Source organism: Pinus tabuliformis, chromosome 4_2 (genome assembly GCF_031772625.1).
Source record: "Pinus tabuliformis cultivar Carrire ecotype Pingquan chromosome 4_2, CPIR1, whole genome shotgun sequence".
Classification (NCBI taxonomy): Eukaryota; Viridiplantae; Streptophyta; class Pinopsida; order Pinales; family Pinaceae; genus Pinus; species Pinus tabuliformis.
In genome coordinates, this window is record NC_142304.1 from 1153067794 (window position 1) to 1153086267 (window position 18474).

An 18474-nucleotide genomic window follows, 5' to 3' on the forward strand; every position below is an offset into this window, starting at 1 on the left:
GGGGGGTGCTGTCCCACTTCATCATATGGAGTAATGTAGTTATCTACACTGACTGATTGTTGAATGTTGTCCTCTGGTGAGTGGCTTGCATCAATAGGGGCCTGCGAAGCAATACTAGGCTGCATCAAAATGTTCTTGTTTGTGGTTGAGCTAGGGATTGATGTTGAGGTGGAAGAACTCCTAACAACCAACGTTGATGAACCAATAATAGTAAATAAGTAAGAGAATTATATTAATTTCCAACAAATGTCCACAAAGTAGGTCAATGGGACTGTTGAGTACAATGATATTGATACAAGCAGGAGTACCAAAAGGTCTCCTATAGAAAGTACAAGAATTAAAGTGGAAGCATAATGTATATATGTTAAAACATGGAAAATCCTCAGCTCCAATTGCAGGGGGCCATAGAAAGGGACCAGGGAGTAGATCATGATCCACTAGATCTGGATCTCTCTCTCCTAACACCATATGCCTTATGAAGAAAAATCAAATAGAATGGTGCGGCTGTGGAGGGATGGGGGGAGATTTGGACCTATTGCTGTGTTTCTAATACTCTATGAATACATCTCTGAGCAGGTGTTCTATAGTGGTGATGCTATGAAGTTTGTTGGATCCTCCTATGATTCCTCAATGTGACAATATTCAGTACCCTGGTTGTGCATGTTAAATTATACAACTAAGGTCAAATTCCACTTTGGACAGCTTATTTGATGAAGGTAAGCATTGCATTAAATTCCTCTTTTCGAGAGGACCAAAATCGAACTAAAGATCACTCAATCGGTCAAGGAAAAGTGCATTTTTGAATTAAAACCCACTCGTTCAAATTGTCAAGGTCGGCTACAACGACATGTAGGCTCAATAAGCTCAAAGGACATGTCTTTTCACCCACATGAATTTGTATAAATACAAGTGACCTTCATTCTCATTTGGCACTTCCTCACACATCTTATCTCTCTTCTTCCTATTGGTTAGTACAACTCAGAGAAGAAAGGATTTTATCACACGTGTGAAGGACAAGAGACTGTTTTTCTGGGCCGAATTACAGAGCAGTTGGAGGGCGGTTACCAGCGATGACCAGGCACTTTGACCTATCATTTGACTATGATTTTTCCATCAGAATTTCGATTTTTTCAGGCTTCACCTTTTGGCATCAAAACCAAGAAGTTCTGGGCACGTTGACCAAGGCTGACTGCACGGCTGACTGCAGATTTGACCAACAGGCAAAGAGCAGATTGTGACCGAGTTTGACCATCTGTTTGGGGACTGTTTTGACTAATCTTTGACCAGATTTAAAGGCCAAATTTGACTGTCCTAGACTGAGCTGCTGAAGGGATGATTTGACAGTGAACTGTTGACTGTTTAGGGCATTGTATGCTGCTGTTGACTGCTGTTGACTGGGACAGATCTGCACTTGAGTTGACTGTTGTCTTTCCTTCATCTCTGTTTTGGATAGCTGATTGGATATTGGATGTTGAATTTGATATTGGATGATGTGCTCTCTCTGCTGAACATTTGAAGACAATCTAATAGAAGAATATTTGCAATGGTTTTCCCTCTAGTGGGGTTTTTCCCTGGTCATTGACCAAATATTGTGTCTCTTGTCTCTTGACTGCCTTTCATTGTGCATTTTTCTAATTGTTCTATCTACTATTGCTCTACTGTCATTGGATAATTGAAGAAGTAAATTGTTAAATTGGATGCTATTGGATATTGTTGAAGTAATAGTTGCATCATAGAACAAATTGATGAAAAATTAACATGGTATCAGAGTTGAGGTGAGGACAAGCCCAAGAGACATAAAGCAAAAGCATCCATTTTCTAGCAGCTGGTCAAAAAAGGAAAAATCTTTTGGTAAAAATGTCTGTCTTTCTTTCAGGAGCATGAGAAGTTGGGTGACTCATTTTACTTTGCTGCGTGGAAAGTCAGGTTGGAAATCATAGCTGACAACAATGATGTTTTGGACTTCATTCGAGGAAGAGTACTTGACCCTTTGGAGAATGCTTCTGCTGCTGTCAAAAACAAGCACAAGAAAGGTGAGTTAAAAGCAAAGCAAATTATCGCTGATGGTTTACAAGATAATCTAATTGCGTATGTTGGAAATTTGAGAAGGTCTAAGGACATGTATGATAAGATAGTTGGCATATATGAAGTCAACAACTTGAATGAAATCATCTCCTGGAAAGGTCAACTCAAAGATACAAAGATGAACAAAGGAGAATCTGGGCAATCACACATTATGAGGATATCTCGTCTTAGAGATCAATTGCAGAGAATTGGGGAAACCACACTTGATAGGGAATTGGTGATTGTATCTCTTAGAGTCCTCCCTCCCATTTGGGAAACCTTCATTATTACTATAAGCAACAACAATAGCTGCCCGTCATTGGCACAAACAGCTTAGATATTCGGCAAATTCATATTTATTATTATTAAAACAGATAGAAGATGATTACAATTTGTGGGAGGCCCCTGGCTTTATATTGCCTTGGGTGCCTCTTGGTGAATGGGCATGAACTTTGATCATGCCCTTTGCCTAATAACTACTAATTAATTATTTTTTATATAACATTGCCTTTCTCCCAAAAAACGCTTTGTCGTCAAAACATACGTAACGAGCCCGTTGCCTACGTTGCTCAAGGAAAGAAAAAGAATGCAAATAAAGGAAAGGGAAAGCCATCTAAATCAAGAAAACAATCTAATCGAGAATTTAGGAATTCCAGAAAGGCGAGATAGAGATGTTGAGTGCTACAATTGTCATCGAAATGGTCATTATGCTCAAGATTGTTCCAACAAGAGAGATGATCCAAGAAGAAACTCTTCAAGGTCCCACAACAATAACTGTGGCTTCAACAACAATAGGTCACATGTAAGAAGAGACGATAAAAGAAGGAATTGAAGAAGAAAAGACTCGCTCGATGATCGTGAGGATAACTATCGTCCTATAAAGAGGTCAAGGAACTCTAGGCATGAAGGCAATGCTACTAATCAATCTGAATATATTCTTATTTCCACATTATCTAGTTCATCTTCTCCGGATTCTTGGGATAGTTGGCTGGTTGATAGTGGGGTCTCTCATCACTTCTCTGGATATAAGGAGGTTCTCTCTAATTTGGTAGAGAGGGAGACCAATTTGAACATTATTCTTGGTGACAATACCACTCATCCCGTAAAGGGCTTTGGGTCTGTCAAAGTTCATTTGAACATTGGGGAATCTGTCTTGCTTCATGATGTGCCGTGATTAAAGAAAAAATTGGTTTTGATATCTGCTTTGGAGGATAAAGGAATGAGGGTTGCATTCATTAAAGGAAAAGTACTTTCTTGGCTTGTTGAATCCTATATGAGAAATGCCTTCACATTGGGATCTAGGTTTGAAGGACTCTATAGAGTCATAGGAAGACCTCTTCTAACTATGGTCCATAACACAAATCTTCAAAGTGAGTTGTGGCACCCAAGGTTGACCCATCTACATTATGGTGCTCTTCCAAAATTGAAGAAGTTGGTCTTCGGGACCCTCGATGTTCAAGCTCAACATGATGGAGTATGCCCTGGGTGTGCTAGCGGAAGAAGACAAGGGGAACATTCCCCCCTAACAAAAACAAGATGGAAGAAATTCTTCTTCTCATTCATTCTGATATATGTGGTCCAATACCTGTGCATTCTCTTGGGGGTCACCTTTATTACATCACCCTCATCGATGATTTCTCAAGGAAGACATGGATATACTATTTGAAGCACAAGGCTGAGGCATTTGAAATGTTCAAAGAGTTCAAGGCTTTGGTTGAAAATCATATAGGGAAGAAAATTAAAATCTTTAGGTCTGACAACGGTGGGGAATACACGTCAAATGAATTTATAGACTTTTGCAAGAAGGAAGGAATTAAGAAGGGGACCATTGTGCTCTACACTCCCGAAGAAGATGGAATGGTTGAGAGAAAGAACAGGTCAATTGTGGAAGCTGCCCGAGCCATGCTCCATGATAAAAAACTGCCAAAGTTCCTTTAGGCTGAAGCAACAAACACAACGATATATGTTCAAAACAGGTTGCCTCATCAAGCTTTGGACAACAAGACTCTCGAGGAAGTATTCACAGGTGTCAAGTCCGATATTGGTCATCTCTGGATTTTTGGCTACCCTATATACTTCCATGTGCCGAATGACAAAAGAAACAAGCTAAAATCTACAGAAGAAAAGGTACGTTTGTTGGATATAGTGAAGATTCTAAAGCATTTAGAATATATATTTCTGGTCAAAGGAAGGTTGAAGTTAACAAGGATGTAACATTCGATGAAGATGCTGCTCTTAGAAAAGAAAGGGACCTCCCTCCACCACCTCCTCCTAAGGACAAGAGTGATGATATGGATATTCTAGAAGGTCCTTTTGTGCCTGAATCTGAGAAGGATATCGTTGATGATCCCATGGAGCCTATGGACCCCTTGATCCTCCTCCAAGTGATCCTCCTTCCAGGGAAAGACCACTTTGGCTTAGACACACTACAAGATGCCGATAAACATGCTGCTGCTCGTGGAACTTTCAGGGAAAGCAAGAAGCCATGCAGGTACCAAGCATATGTTGTAGCTATGAGCAATATGATTCAAGCTGAACCTAGTACCTTTGAAGAAGCTGTGAAGGAACAAGTCTGGAAGGATGCAATGGCCGAAGAATATGAGTCTATTATGAAAAATGATGTATGGGATATTGTGCCGAGACCAAAGGGAAGATCCGTGGTAACCTCCAAATGGCTCTATAAGATCAAGCATGGGGTTGATGGAAGCATTGAGAAATACAAGGCAAGATTTGTAGACCATGGATTCTCTCAAAAAGAGGGAGAAGATTACGATGATATATTTGCTCCTGTGGCCCGATATACAACGTCAGTTCGATAGTAGCCCTTGTTGCAAGTCACGGATGGACTCTCCATCAAATGGATGTGGATATCGATTTCTTCCATGGTTTGTTGCAAGAAGAAGTGTACGTAGAACAACCTCCAGGATTTGAAGTTTATGATAAGAAGACCCATGTATGCCAATTGAAAAAAGATCTCTATGGATTGAAGCAAGTCCCCCGTGCTTGGTATGCTCGTATCGACAATTATTTGATAAAGATAGGATTCACAAGGATCAATGTTGATACAAACTTGTACTTCAAAACAGTGCAAGGTATGCCTCTCATTTGGTATAATATATTGATGACTTATTCATGACAGGTGCATGCCCTCTCATTCTAGGTTGTAAGAGAAAGTTGGCTTTCGAATTTGAGATGAAAGACCCTAGTTTGATGCACTACACCTATGAAGATGAAAGTCCTTGCCTACACCTATGGAGATGAATTTCAAGAAGTCGTGTAGAGAAGCCGTTGGACCAGACCTAACAAACCCTTCTGAGTATAGACAACTGGTTGGTGCTCTAATGTTTCTTGTGAATACTCGCCCCGATATTTATTTGCAGTTAACACGTTGAGCCAGTTTATGACCGAGCCTCACCATCTACATTAGGTTGCTGCCAAGCATGTATTAAGATATCTACATGGGACTATTAACTTTGGAATGAGATATGCCGCTAGAGACATTAGCCTACATGGATATACAGATGTAGATTGGGCTAGTAATGTTGTCGACAAGTAGAATAATTTCGGCTGCTATTTTAGTATGGAATCTGCCATGATATCATGGATGAGAAGGAAGTAGAAATCCATAGCCCTTAACATTGCTGAGGCCGAGTATATTGCAGCTAGCCTTGGGAGTTGTGAAGCAGTTTGGTTGAGGAAGCGCTCTATGGAGAGCTATTTGAGCAGTTCTGGACACGACAATCATCTATTGTGACAAGAAGAGTGGGATTCGTTTGTCAAAGAATCTTGTGTTTCACGACAAGTGCAAGCATATCGAGATCAAATATCATTACATTCGTGATATGGTGCAGAGAGGAGCAGTGATACTTCTCCACATTTTGATAGATGTGCAGATAACCGATATCCTCACCAAGGCTTTGCTAAAAGGGAAGTTCTTGGTCTTCAGAGAGCAGCTTGGACTGGTTGAGATGACCCTTTCGAATAAGGGTCTAGGCTGATCAAGAACACTGAGCAATGCTCTTTCCCCGTGGTTGTGGAATGGAGCTATGGGGCTCTTGGGGATGAGATACCTATGACCGATAAGATGTTGAGACTTGAGATCTCCCCTTGTCAGAGTATGCCCCAGTTAGTGTCTTGCCCACTCTATGGGATAAGCTTTTCCATCTGGCCAATGGGTTGAGGGACATGGGATAGAGTGGGATCCCTACCCCTTGTAGTAGGTGGATCTCGCCCAAGTTGGTGGATGCATGTGTTCTACCATCTAACTCTTTAGGGTTAAGATGGACGATCATGGACGAGAGGGTAGACTGTGATTCCTTACCTCCAGTAAGTTGATCTCACCTATTGTCAGGGACTTTGGGATAGAGTGTGATCTCTACGCTTGCGGTAGGTTGGTCTCACCCATTGTCTTTGGTTTCGGGTGGTAGCTATGGCTCCTCGATGATGATGACGATGACGACGACGATGATGATGATTCCAGGTGGTAGCAGAGACTCCCCAATGGCGATAGAGGCAAGGGGTAGCTGAGGCTCCCTTGCAACATTTCTTTTTCTTTAGATTAGAGAATGTTCAACATGAGTTCAGCAAAGACAAGCAAAGATAGTAAATGATCATAGGATGACATGATGATCGTTGGACAAATAGACAGGTGGAATTCTCCCTAGTTGAGAGGGAGTGTTAAATTATACAACTAAGGTCAAATTCCACTTTGGACAACGCATTGGATGAAGATAACCATTGCATTGAATTCCTGTTTTCGAGAGGACCACAATTGACCTAAAGATCACTCAAATGGTCAAGGAAAAGTGCGTTTTTTAATTAAAACCCACTCATGTGCAAATTGTCAAGGTTGGCTACAACGACATGTAGGATCAAGAAGCCCAAAGGATGTGTCTTTTCATGCACATGAATTCGTATAAATACAAGAGATCTTCATTCTTATTTGGCACTTCATCCCACACATATCTTATCTCTCCTCTTCCTATTGGTTCTTACAACTCAGAGAAGAAAGGATTTTCTCACACGTGTGAAGGAAAAGGCACTGTTTTTCTGGGCCGAATTACAGAGTAGTTGTAAGGCGTTGACCAATGTTGACTAGGAACTTTGACCTATCATTTGATTGCGATTTTTCCACCAAAATTTTGATTTTTGTAGGCCACATCTTTTGGCACCAAAATCGAGAAGTTCTGGGCACTTTGACCGACGCTGAATGCAGGGATGGGCGCACGCAAAAGAGCAGATTGTGACCAAGTTTGACCATCTGTTTTAGGACTGTTTTGACTAATATTTGACCAACTTTAAAGGCCAAATTTGACTGTCCTAGATCGAGCTGCTGAAGGGATGATTTGATTTGATGGTTAGGGCATTGCCCGCTGCTGTTGACTGGGACAAATTTACACTTGAGTTGACTATTGTTGACTCTCTCCCTTTCATCTCTGTTTTGGATCGCTGATTGGATATTCGATGTTGAATTTGGTATTGGATGATGTAATCTCTCTACTGAATATTTGAAGGCAATCTAATAGAAGAAGATTTGCAAGGGTTTTCTCCCTAGTGGGGTTTTTCCCTGGTCATTGACCAAATATTGTGTCTCTTGTCTCTTGGCTGTCTTTCATTGTGCATTTGTCTAATTGTTCTATCTACTATTGCTCTACTGTCATTGGATAATTGAAGAAGTAAATTGTTAAATTGGATGCTATTGGATATCGCTAAAGTAATAGTTGCAGCTTAGAAAAAATTGATGAATATTAACAGTGCAGGCAAAGGAGAGTAAGGACTACACTGTGGGAGTGCCATTTGCAGAAAATGGTAGCTCTATTATTCCCTAAATTGAAGCTACATTTTCATTTTCCATTTTCTTCCCTTCAATAGCTTATGAAATTCCACTAAAAATGAATTCAAGTTGTTGATCATGATGATGAGGGTTACTGTTCATTGAGACCATCAAACCAAAGAAAATGGCCATAGAACATAATATTTGTTCCAACTATAAGTCTGATGTGAGATAAGCCACAGAGAAAAGAAGCCACAAACATTGGAACCCCGTATGTTGTAGCTTATGATTTTAACAATGTACCATAGGTACTCATAGGAAAGGTTGAAGGCCATATAATCCAAATTACATAAATAAATATAATAAATGGAAAATTTACATATGGTGATATGTAGTCAAGAAGATTGACATATAAGATAGAGATGTGACTATCCTAATGGACATAACTCTGCATAATAATTATGAAGTGTAAATAATAATATCTAGGTATATTACATTGTAGATGAAAGTTGGACGTGGGGATATTTCATAGGCTAGAAATAGAAAAAGAAATTGTATTAATGTCCACAAGTGACCAAAAATTAGTTAATGGACCAATGGATAAGATGGATAATATGAGTGGATCAAGATGGCGGGAAGTGAAAACATACAACTTCATTAAATTAAATGTATCTGTGATGGTTGAGAAAGAGGTTTCCACTATAAACATAATAATACTAAAATATAATAACTAATAATGCAATTAGTTTAACGAAAAGTCAAAATTTACATACCACTTCACCTTGTGACCAATTATTGCATATAAGTAGATTGTCATGATTCTTATCATTCTATCAATCAATTATTATTCTATATATTTGTAGAAATCTCTTGCAATTTTAGTGATAAATGGGTTCATTTACAACATTGGTATCAGGGTGAGTTCAATGCAACTGTACATATTTGTAGAAGTCTCTTGCAATTTTAGTGATAAATGGGTTCATTTACAACATTGGTATCAGGGTGAGTTCAATGCAGCTATACATGACCGTACTGTTGCACATGGCCATCTATAGTACTAATTAATCACTGTTGTTTGCACCACTTTTGTTGCTGTCAGTATAGTTGTTGTTAACAGTCATACACGTCTCTATTCGTATATGCTGCTTTACATGACCATACAACCACCAATCTTTTGTCGTTCATATGAATTTCTATAGTGCAATATTGTACAACTATAGCAACTAGTACAATCACCATTTTCATCCTCATTACAACCAACATCTTTCGTCATTCTACATCCATTGTTTTCATCCTCTGTATCAAGGTTGCAGGGTAGCGCCTCTCCCCCCACCCCCCAAATTCACTCTTGAAGCACACTCCGCTCGGGTGTGGATCTGGAGCAACCTTAGGAGTGCACTCCAGGAATTCGCTCGCTAAAACCAATTGCATTCTTGGTTTTTCAGAGCGAACGAGGGAGCGGTTGGGGAGTGTTCGCTCCTTGATCGCTCCCGGAGTGACTTTTTAAAGTTGGGAGCGATCAGGGAGTCGATAATTTGGAGGGAGGGGAGGGGACAAAAGAAATAAATGACCTCCTCCAGTCTCACAATGCACCATTTGCATCTTGAGAGAGCAAGAAAGGGCTTTTGGAAGATTGAGAAAAAGATTGTTGCTTGGGAGCTTCAGGAGCTTGAGGAGCTTGCAAGGGAGATTGGAGCTTGGGATTGAACTTCATTGGAGAGCCAAAGAGGTAGGGTCTGGATTCTAATCTAGCATTTTTTTTATATGTTCATTGTTAAATGAAAAAGGTTCTCTTCTCTCTTTCCCATTCCCATTTCTCCATTTTATTGCAAGCAAGATTCAAGAAACTATAACTCCAACAAATTCCAAAATTTCAAACATCATGGCTATATGGCTTGGCATTCTCTTGATGTTGGTTCTTTTTCTTGTTATGATGGTGTTGGGGAGTAGAAGAAGAGGGAGTGATGAAGAGGATGAAGAAGTGGGTAGTGGTGGATCTGAAAACCCAGGAGAGGAGGAGTACCAAGAGAAAGAGGAGGAGGATGATGACAGTAGAGATGACGAGGGCAAAAAAACCAAAGTAGACCAAACCCCCTTGTGGAAATATGTTACTAAGCTTTGAGGAGGGAAAGGGGTGGAACCACTAAATTTACATGTCTCCATTGGAAAAACACTGGCACATGTTCATACACCCGTGCCATAAAACATTTTAGTGGGAAAATGGCATGGGATGGAAATAAACAAATAGGAATCAAAACTTGTGGAAGTGTGTCACATCAATAAAGAGCCAAATACATAAAGGAAGATGAGGAAGCACAATACAAATATAAAAGATCAAAGGGTGACTTTAAACATGACACCACTAGCTTACAATCACATAGACTAAGAACTCCATCGACATCCACCCATGGCAGTGGATATGGAGGCACATGCATAAAAATCCCTTTAAGGCGTAGAACCATGTCAGATTTCCTTGATCAAGGGTATAGGAATGATGTGGATGCAAAAATTTACCGGTTTCTCTATGCATGTGGGATACCATTCAATGTTCTTCGCTCACCTTATTGGCCTGAAATGGTTGGTGCCATCAATGATGCCCCTAAAGGATACAAGAGCCCTGGGTATGACAAGGCTAGAATTGTGGGACTTGATCATGAAAAAGCCAAAATAGCACATGCTGTGGGTAAAATGACAAATTCTTGGAATAACTATGGGTTATCCATTATATCTGATGGCTAGACAGATGTAAAAGGCAAGCCATTCATAAGTGTTCTTGGTGTGTCTACTAGTGGTGCAATCTTCCTTTCAACATGTGATTGCTCAAAAAAGTTCAAGACCGCCATCAACATTGTAGAACCATTACTTCAAACAATTGAAATTATTGGGCCATACAATGTCATCCAAGTCATCACTGATAATGCTTCTAATTGTAAGGCAATAGTAGCAATAATTGAGGATAAATACCCCAACATATTTTGGTCTGGGTGTTTGGTTCACACAATGAACCTTTTGAGGCATAATATTTATTAAGAACAAACAACCTCCTCAATACAAATGGATTGGTGATTTGTACAAGAGAGGTAAGAAAATGATAAAATTTATTACCAATCATAGCAATACCCATGGGATTTTCCACAGTCACTCAAGGTTGGAGCTGTTGAAGATTGCGAAGACTAGATTTGCTATCTATTACCTCAACTTCAGGCGCCTTTTGAAGGTAAGAGAGTGATTGGATAGCACGGTATCAAGTCAACATTGGCAGGTATTAATAGACAGGGCTCCAACTGCACCTGATAGGCAAGCTTTTGAAGAGGTGGAGGAGACTGCTCTTGATGGTCTATTTTGGGCACGCGTGAGGGATGTTTTACAATACACCAAGCCCATTCATAACATGATTCGTTTTGCAAATACAGATGTACCAGTGATTAGGGAGGTGTATGAGCAGGTGGATAACATGTTGGGGCAAAAAAATATATTGTTGAGCAAAAAGATCCCAACTTGTATGATATTATTCACAATTTTGTGTGTGCATGATGTGATAAACTTAATGTTCCACTACATGCCTTGGCATATGTCCTTACGCCAATATACTACTCTCCATCTTGGTTGGGCAAACCTGCACTCGGGGGTGGAGTTAGGACTAAACCCCATACAGATCCAAAGGTACAAAATGGGTATATGACAACATTAGACAAGCTGGTCCCTGACAGGGAGGAGTGTGCTAGATTGTGTCTTGAACTAGGCAAATACTTTACTAGCACTGGAGTGTTTGGTTCTTTGCATGCAATAGAAGATAGGGACAGATTTGATGCTGAGACATGGTGGGACACATATGGCGGCCAAAGACTTTTGGCAAAATTGGCAAAGAAGGTGCTTTCCCAGGTTGTAAATACTTCTTCTGCAGATGCTTTCCCAGGTTGTAAATACTTCTTCTACAGAGAGGTTTTGGAGCACCTATAGCTTCATCCATAATGTGAGAAGAAACAACCTCAATGAAAACTGGGCAGAAATCGTGGTTTATGCGCACTACAACTTGAGGTTGTTGACACATTATTGTGACCGGGCTCGTGATGATACATCAAATATATATTGGGACAACCCAGAGGAAGATAATTTGGAGGATGGAGCTCTACATCTAGCAGAATTGGAAATATAACTTTTGAAAGATGATGATGAAGCAACACCAATAGTAACAACAACCATTGCACCCCGATCATCCACTAGCAGTGCACGAGTTCCACAAGCATTGCTGCTGCTACCTCCACCGACATCCTCACGTGGAGGTCATGTGCCTTCTGGTTCAGGTTTTGGAAATGGTTGTCCAAGTATGCGGGAGGTGACTTCCAATAGACCACGACAAAAGAAATTGGAAATTTCTTGTGGCAAGAGGAAGTAGTAGATAATAGATTTACTTGTCTTTTCTAGTTTCTAGTAGTTTTTATCACTGTTGACTCTTTCATATTTATTATGATATTTTTTGTAAACAATATACGACAATTTAAGTTTGAAGTTTGAAGTTGGCAATTGTAACTCGTTGGTAATGAATTATGATTATGATGCTTCATGAATGTTGAAACATTTCATTTCATGTTAGATATTCTTTATTATAGTTTGGTTACTTAGTAATGGTAATGGTAATGGTTACAAGTACAACTTTAGTGATTATTGATGAAAAATGTTATATATTGAATTTTGAAAGCTTGAAACTTTAAGATTGATGAATCATGAGACTCGATATGTTGTATGTTACTAACTTGTGGACGTGGTTGATGAAGATTATATAACTGTTGACTCTTTCATATTTATTATGATATTTTTTGTAAACAATATATGGCAATTTAAGTTTGAAGTTTGAAGTTGGCAATTGTAACTCGTTGGTAATGAATTATGATTATGATGCTTCATGAATGTTGAAACATTTCATTTCATGTTAGATATTCTTTGTTATAGTTTGGTTACTTAGTAATGGTAATGGTAATGGTTACACGTACAACTTTAGTGATCAATGATGACAAATGTTATATATTGAATTTTGAAAGCTTGAAACTTTAAGATTGATGAATCATGAGACTCGATATGTTGTATGTTACTAACTTGTGGACGTGGTTGATGAAGATTATAACTTTTAGATAATTGATGTTATATGGTTTAATCCATGTTTCTATGCTTTTTATATCTAATTCATCATTCTACATGCTTTTGTTGACATATGTAAATCAAAATACATTTACATGCTTTTACATTCCACCACATCTCAAAAAGAAAAATCTAGTGTCTAGGAAAATAAGAAAAAACCTACAGTTTTGCTAGCAACCACGATAGGGAAACCACAACCTATGACCTTGAAGCTTAAAGGAGTCATAAAAGACAGAAATGTAATAATACTCGTAGATTCTAGCAATACTCATTATTGTATTAACATGGTTGTTGACAAGCAACTAAACTTTTTTGTGTACACAACCAAGGATCTCACCATTACGATCACTAATGGACAAAGGGTCAAGGTAGCAAGATGTTATAAAATATGAAGTCTCAATTCAAATAAAAGACTCTATGCTCTACTGTTCAAAGAAATGGATATGGTGCTAGCTGTGGAATGGTTAGTGCTGTTGGGAAATTATACCACAAACCTTGAAAAATAATTCATGGAGTTTAATTGGCAGTGTCAACACGATAAATGATACGGTGTTGAAGATTCCACTCACAAGAAGAATAAATTACAATTAATTTGAAAAGGGCAATAAGCACAATCAAATATATGACAACACAAGCTAGGAAAATGTATGGCCAAGTTGCATAAAGCTTTTATGTTAAATAATCAGGTCAAGACTTCAGACCATGATGCAAACAATACATAAGAACCTCACCAACATTCAAAGCAGGAATGATGTTAAATCCCTAAACTAGATTAACTTCATTCCACCACAAAAACATGCTCAATTAGAGAGAATCCAATTTATTATGCTTTGAGGACAAAGCATTCCTTAAGAAGGTGGAAATTCTATAAACATAATATTTCTAAAAATATAATAAATAATAATAATGTAATTTGTTTAACAAAAAGTCAAGGAGACATAACCCTTTCACTTGTGACTAGTCAATGTGTATAATTCAATGTTTTAAAAACCAGACTATTTGTTGAACCAGTAGAGCCCAACAATATGAATTGGACCAGAATTGGACAAAAAAGGACCAAAAAAATTTTCGACCAAAAAATACATAAAATATTCAAATTTTAACATATATATTCATGTGCATCCATATGAATCCAAACCATATATACACAAATAGGCGAAAGTTATGATTTATGTAGCAAAGTAAGAGTGCATATACCCAAAATAACACTTAGTACAATACAAGTCTGAATCAAAATACATAAATATAAAAATGTGTAGATTCTATAGTGGGATTCTAACTTGATTCCCTTGGTCATGGAGGTAATGATACTACCTCTCCCTGTGTAGGTGGGCCCAAGTCCATCCAAGAAAGGTCTTCATTTCCAAATGCGAGTGCCTGACCCTTCACATCTCACTCTGATGATATATCAAAGTCAGCCATAATTATGTTGCTTGATTTATGTTGAAATTTTGAAGTTCTATGCTGCAACTATTACTTATACCAAAACTTCTTTCTTATGCAATATTAGTTAGACAATTGTAGATAGAACATGCACCATATAAATCATATGCAAAATAGAAGACAACCAAGAACACATGGAGACACAGAGAATTTAGGTCCAATGACCAGGTCAAAACCCACAGGGGGAAAACCGAACTAGATTCTTCTTCTATTAGAAATCAAATGTTCAACAAAGATACAAAATACAATGAGAGAAAAAAAGTTCACCCAAATCTGAAGAAGATCTTTGATAACTATAGCTGATGCAAACACTGAAATACTGTGGCTCATCTTTCTCTCTTACAATTCTTCTTTAGTCTCTCTAACTCTCTCTTTCTCAAGTTCACACTCTCCTTTCACAATGCACAAGTGAGTAATAAAGAGGATGAGAGGCACATACATAGGAAGAGCAAAGAGGTCGAATTCATAAGGGAGTAACTCCCATGCCTTGAGGAGGAGTTACATATGACAAAATAAGAGTGTAACTTATGCCATAAAGGAGGTACTACTAATCTAGTAACTCATGCCATCAAGAGGGAGTACACATGCCTTAGTAATTTGAGCCATTAATGAGAAGTGTAACATATGCATTAAAGAGGTGTAAGAGGAATCTTTTTATGACGAGTCATTAAAGTGTGTAAGAGAGAGTAAGAGGTGCGCACGAACATTAAAGAGAGAGGGAGAGAGAGTAATGTATCATTTAATGAGAGAAAGTTGGATTCGCCATCAAGGGGAGAGAGAGATGTGAAGTGTCATGATTGAGTGCCAAGTAGGAGAGGGTGACATGGAATTTTATTCTAATAATAATATTGTAGTATCATAAGGATATATATATATATATATATATATTGATGATTAAATTAAAATGTAAGCAATTGAGATTGATTAAGGATAAGTTAAGTGAGTTTCCATCTTATATGATTACCATTTGAAACAAGGCGACTTGTTAATTTTGGAAAGTCATGGTTGCAATGATAGACATAACGTTCTATGTTTAGAAAGTCACTTTGGAATAGTCAGAAATGAAATTTTATTCAAGGAAATTCATCTCTTAACTGCCAATTTTCAACACTCCTTCTCAATTAGGGAGAAATTTCTATTTGACACATGGATCTATGCTTTGGAACAATGATGTTACAATCTAATGAAGAAGAATCATCATAGGGGTGATTCATACATCACCCTATATTCACTTGGAGGGATTACCAACAAGGATCTCGCACAACCAAGTCTCATCTTTGCTTGGGGAAATAACCCACTTGATTAGGATCTCACACAACCAAGTCTCATCTCTGCTTGGGGGATAACCCAGTTGTCAAGGATCTCGCACATCCAAGCCATGTCTCTGCTTGGGGGGATCCACTTGTCAACACATGACAAGGATCTCGCACATCCAAGGCTCATCACCCATGACCTCCCTCTCTAGGAAGGGTCACATCTGCCAGTCCAAACTGCTCTTAGAAAAATCAAGAACTTTCCTTTTGTCAAAGGCTTGGTAAGAATGCCAACGATTTGGTCATCAGTCGCTATATGATGGAGCCTTACTGCTCCTCTCTGTGCCATATCCCGAATATGGTGATATTTGATCTCAATATGCTTGGACTTGTCATGGAACATAGGATTGTCTAAAAGTTGAATGCCACTCTTATTGACGCAGTAAATTACTGTTGTGTCCAAAACATGCTCAAACAACTCTCCAAAGAGCTTGCTATGAGATACTGCCTCAGAACTAGCCATGCTAGCAGCAATGTACTCAGCTTCAGCTGTGCTGAGGGCTACAGACTTCTGCTTCCTGCTCATCCAGGATATCATGGCAGATCCTAAGCTAAAGCAACACCCATATGTGTTTTACTATCCATAGAGTTACCAACCCAATCAACATCTGAGTATTCATGTAGTCCTATATCAACGATGGTATATTTCAATCCTAGATTGATGGTCCCATGCAGGTATCTCAGCACATGCTTTGCAGCAATCCAGTGTGCATGAGATGGTTTAATCATATATTGGCTCAGAGTATTAACCGCAAAACATATGTCCAGTCTAGTTTTCACTAAGAACATCAGTGCCCCAATCAGTTGATGATACTTAGAAGGATTTGCTAAATTAGGACCTGCAACTTCACCACTTAGCTTCTTGAAGTTCATCTCCATTGGAGTATTCATGGATTTACATTATGTCATACCAAATCTTTCAAGCAACTTGACATCATAATTTCCTTGAGAAAGGAAAACCTCACTAGGTTTATGCCATACTTCAAGTCCCAGAAAGCAGTGCTTTAAGTGAAGATATTTCATATCAAATTCGGAAGCTAACTCCCTCTTACATTGGAGAATAAGAGGTTCACCATCAGTCAGAAATAAATCATTAACACATAATACTAAAATCAAAGGCATATCTTAGACGGTCTTGATGTAAAGATTTGGATCAACACTACTTCTAGTAAAACCAAGCTTCATCAAGTAGCCTATCAATACAGGCATACCAAGCTCTTGGAGCTTACTTCAAACCATAGAGGGCTTATTTTAGTCTACACACATGAGTTTTCCGGTCATGCACTTCAAAGCCTTGTGGTTGCTCCACAAATAGTTCTTCCTTGAGGAAGCCATGCAGAAAAACAGTCTTCACAATTATTTGGTGAAAAGACCATCCTTGGCTTGCAGCTAGAGCCACAATGGATTAGATAGTTGTATAACGAGCAACTGGTGCAAAGATCTCATCATAGTCTATTGCCTCTTTTTGAAAGAAACCTTTGGCCACAAATCTAGCTTTATATTTTTCAATACTGCCATCAACACCATGTTTAATTTTATACAACCATTTAGAAGACACAACAAACTTCCCATATATCATTTTGAATGATGGACTCATATTCTTCAACCATTGCGTCTTTCCACGCCTTCACAACTTCTTCAAAAGAGCATGGTTCAGCTTGAATAATGTTGCTCATGGCTACAACATATCTATGGAACTAACATGGTTTCTTGCTTTCTCTGAAGGTTCGTCTGGGAGCAACATGTTTATCGACATCTTCAAGGGTGTCACAAAGCCATAAAGTTCTCCTTTTAGAAGGAGGATTACACAGAGGAGGATCCAAAGGATCCATGGGCTCCATGGGTTCATCAATAGGATCGATTTCAGGCTCAAGATTTTCTTATCTCTCAAAAGCATCATCTTGACTATCAACATTAGTAGGGGGAAGAGGAGGGTCTCTCGCCTTTCCAAGAGCTGCATCTTCATCAAATGTTACATCTCTGCTAAACTCTATATTTCTTTGTTCTGGTACATATATTTTGTAAGCTTAGAATTCTCACAATAACCAACAAATATACCTTTCTTACTTGAAGCTTCCAGTTCCTCTTCTCTTTTGGGACATGGAACTATACAGGGAAGCCAAAGATCCTTAGGTGCCCAACTTCGGGCTTTTTTCTAGTGAAAACTTCTTCAGGAGTCTTGTTGTTTAGAGCACAACGAGGAGATCAATTTTGAACATAGACAATTGTGTTCACAACTTCTCCCCATAGAAACTTTGGCAGTTTTTGATCGTGCAACATAGCTTTGACTGCTTCCATCATAGCTCTATTCTTTCTCTCGGCCACACCATTTTGTTTAGGGTCATGTGGAACAGTGGTCACTTTTCTGATTCCAGCGTCTTTGCAAGTCAATGAAATCATTGGAAGTGAACTCTCTTCCATTGTTAGATCTGAACATTTTGATCTGCTTTCCAGTTTTCTTTTCTACTAGAGCTTTGTAATCTTTAAACATGTTAAATGCTTGACTTTTATTTTTCAGAAAATAAATCCATGTCTTACGAGAAAAATCATCCACAAAGATTATATAATACAAGTTACCACTCTGAGAAGTTATAGGCATTGGTTCAAATAAATTAGAATGTGCAAGATGCAATACCTGATTGGTTCTACTTTTGCTTGAAGGGAATGGTCCCTTCACTTGCTTCCCACTAGCGCACCTTTGACAAACTCCATCTTGATCAGATTTGATCTCCGACATTCCGGAAA

The 18474-nt window shown here is 38.6% G+C and overlaps 1 protein-coding gene across 6 annotated transcripts in view; it reads left to right on the plus strand.

The window, feature by feature from the left end:
- The window catches only part of LOC149173760 (uncharacterized), a 186295-nt gene that overhangs the window by 68078 nt on the left and 99743 nt on the right, over positions 1-18474 (plus strand). The window contains exon 10 of one of the 6 annotated variants that reach the window (XR_016259153.1): positions 1877-2033. The exons of the other annotated variants lie outside the window; for them this stretch is intronic. The gene's annotated coding sequence lies outside the window, so the exon portion shown is untranslated. The remainder of the gene's footprint in view (positions 1-1876; positions 2034-18474) is intronic. 6 annotated transcript variants of the gene reach the window in all.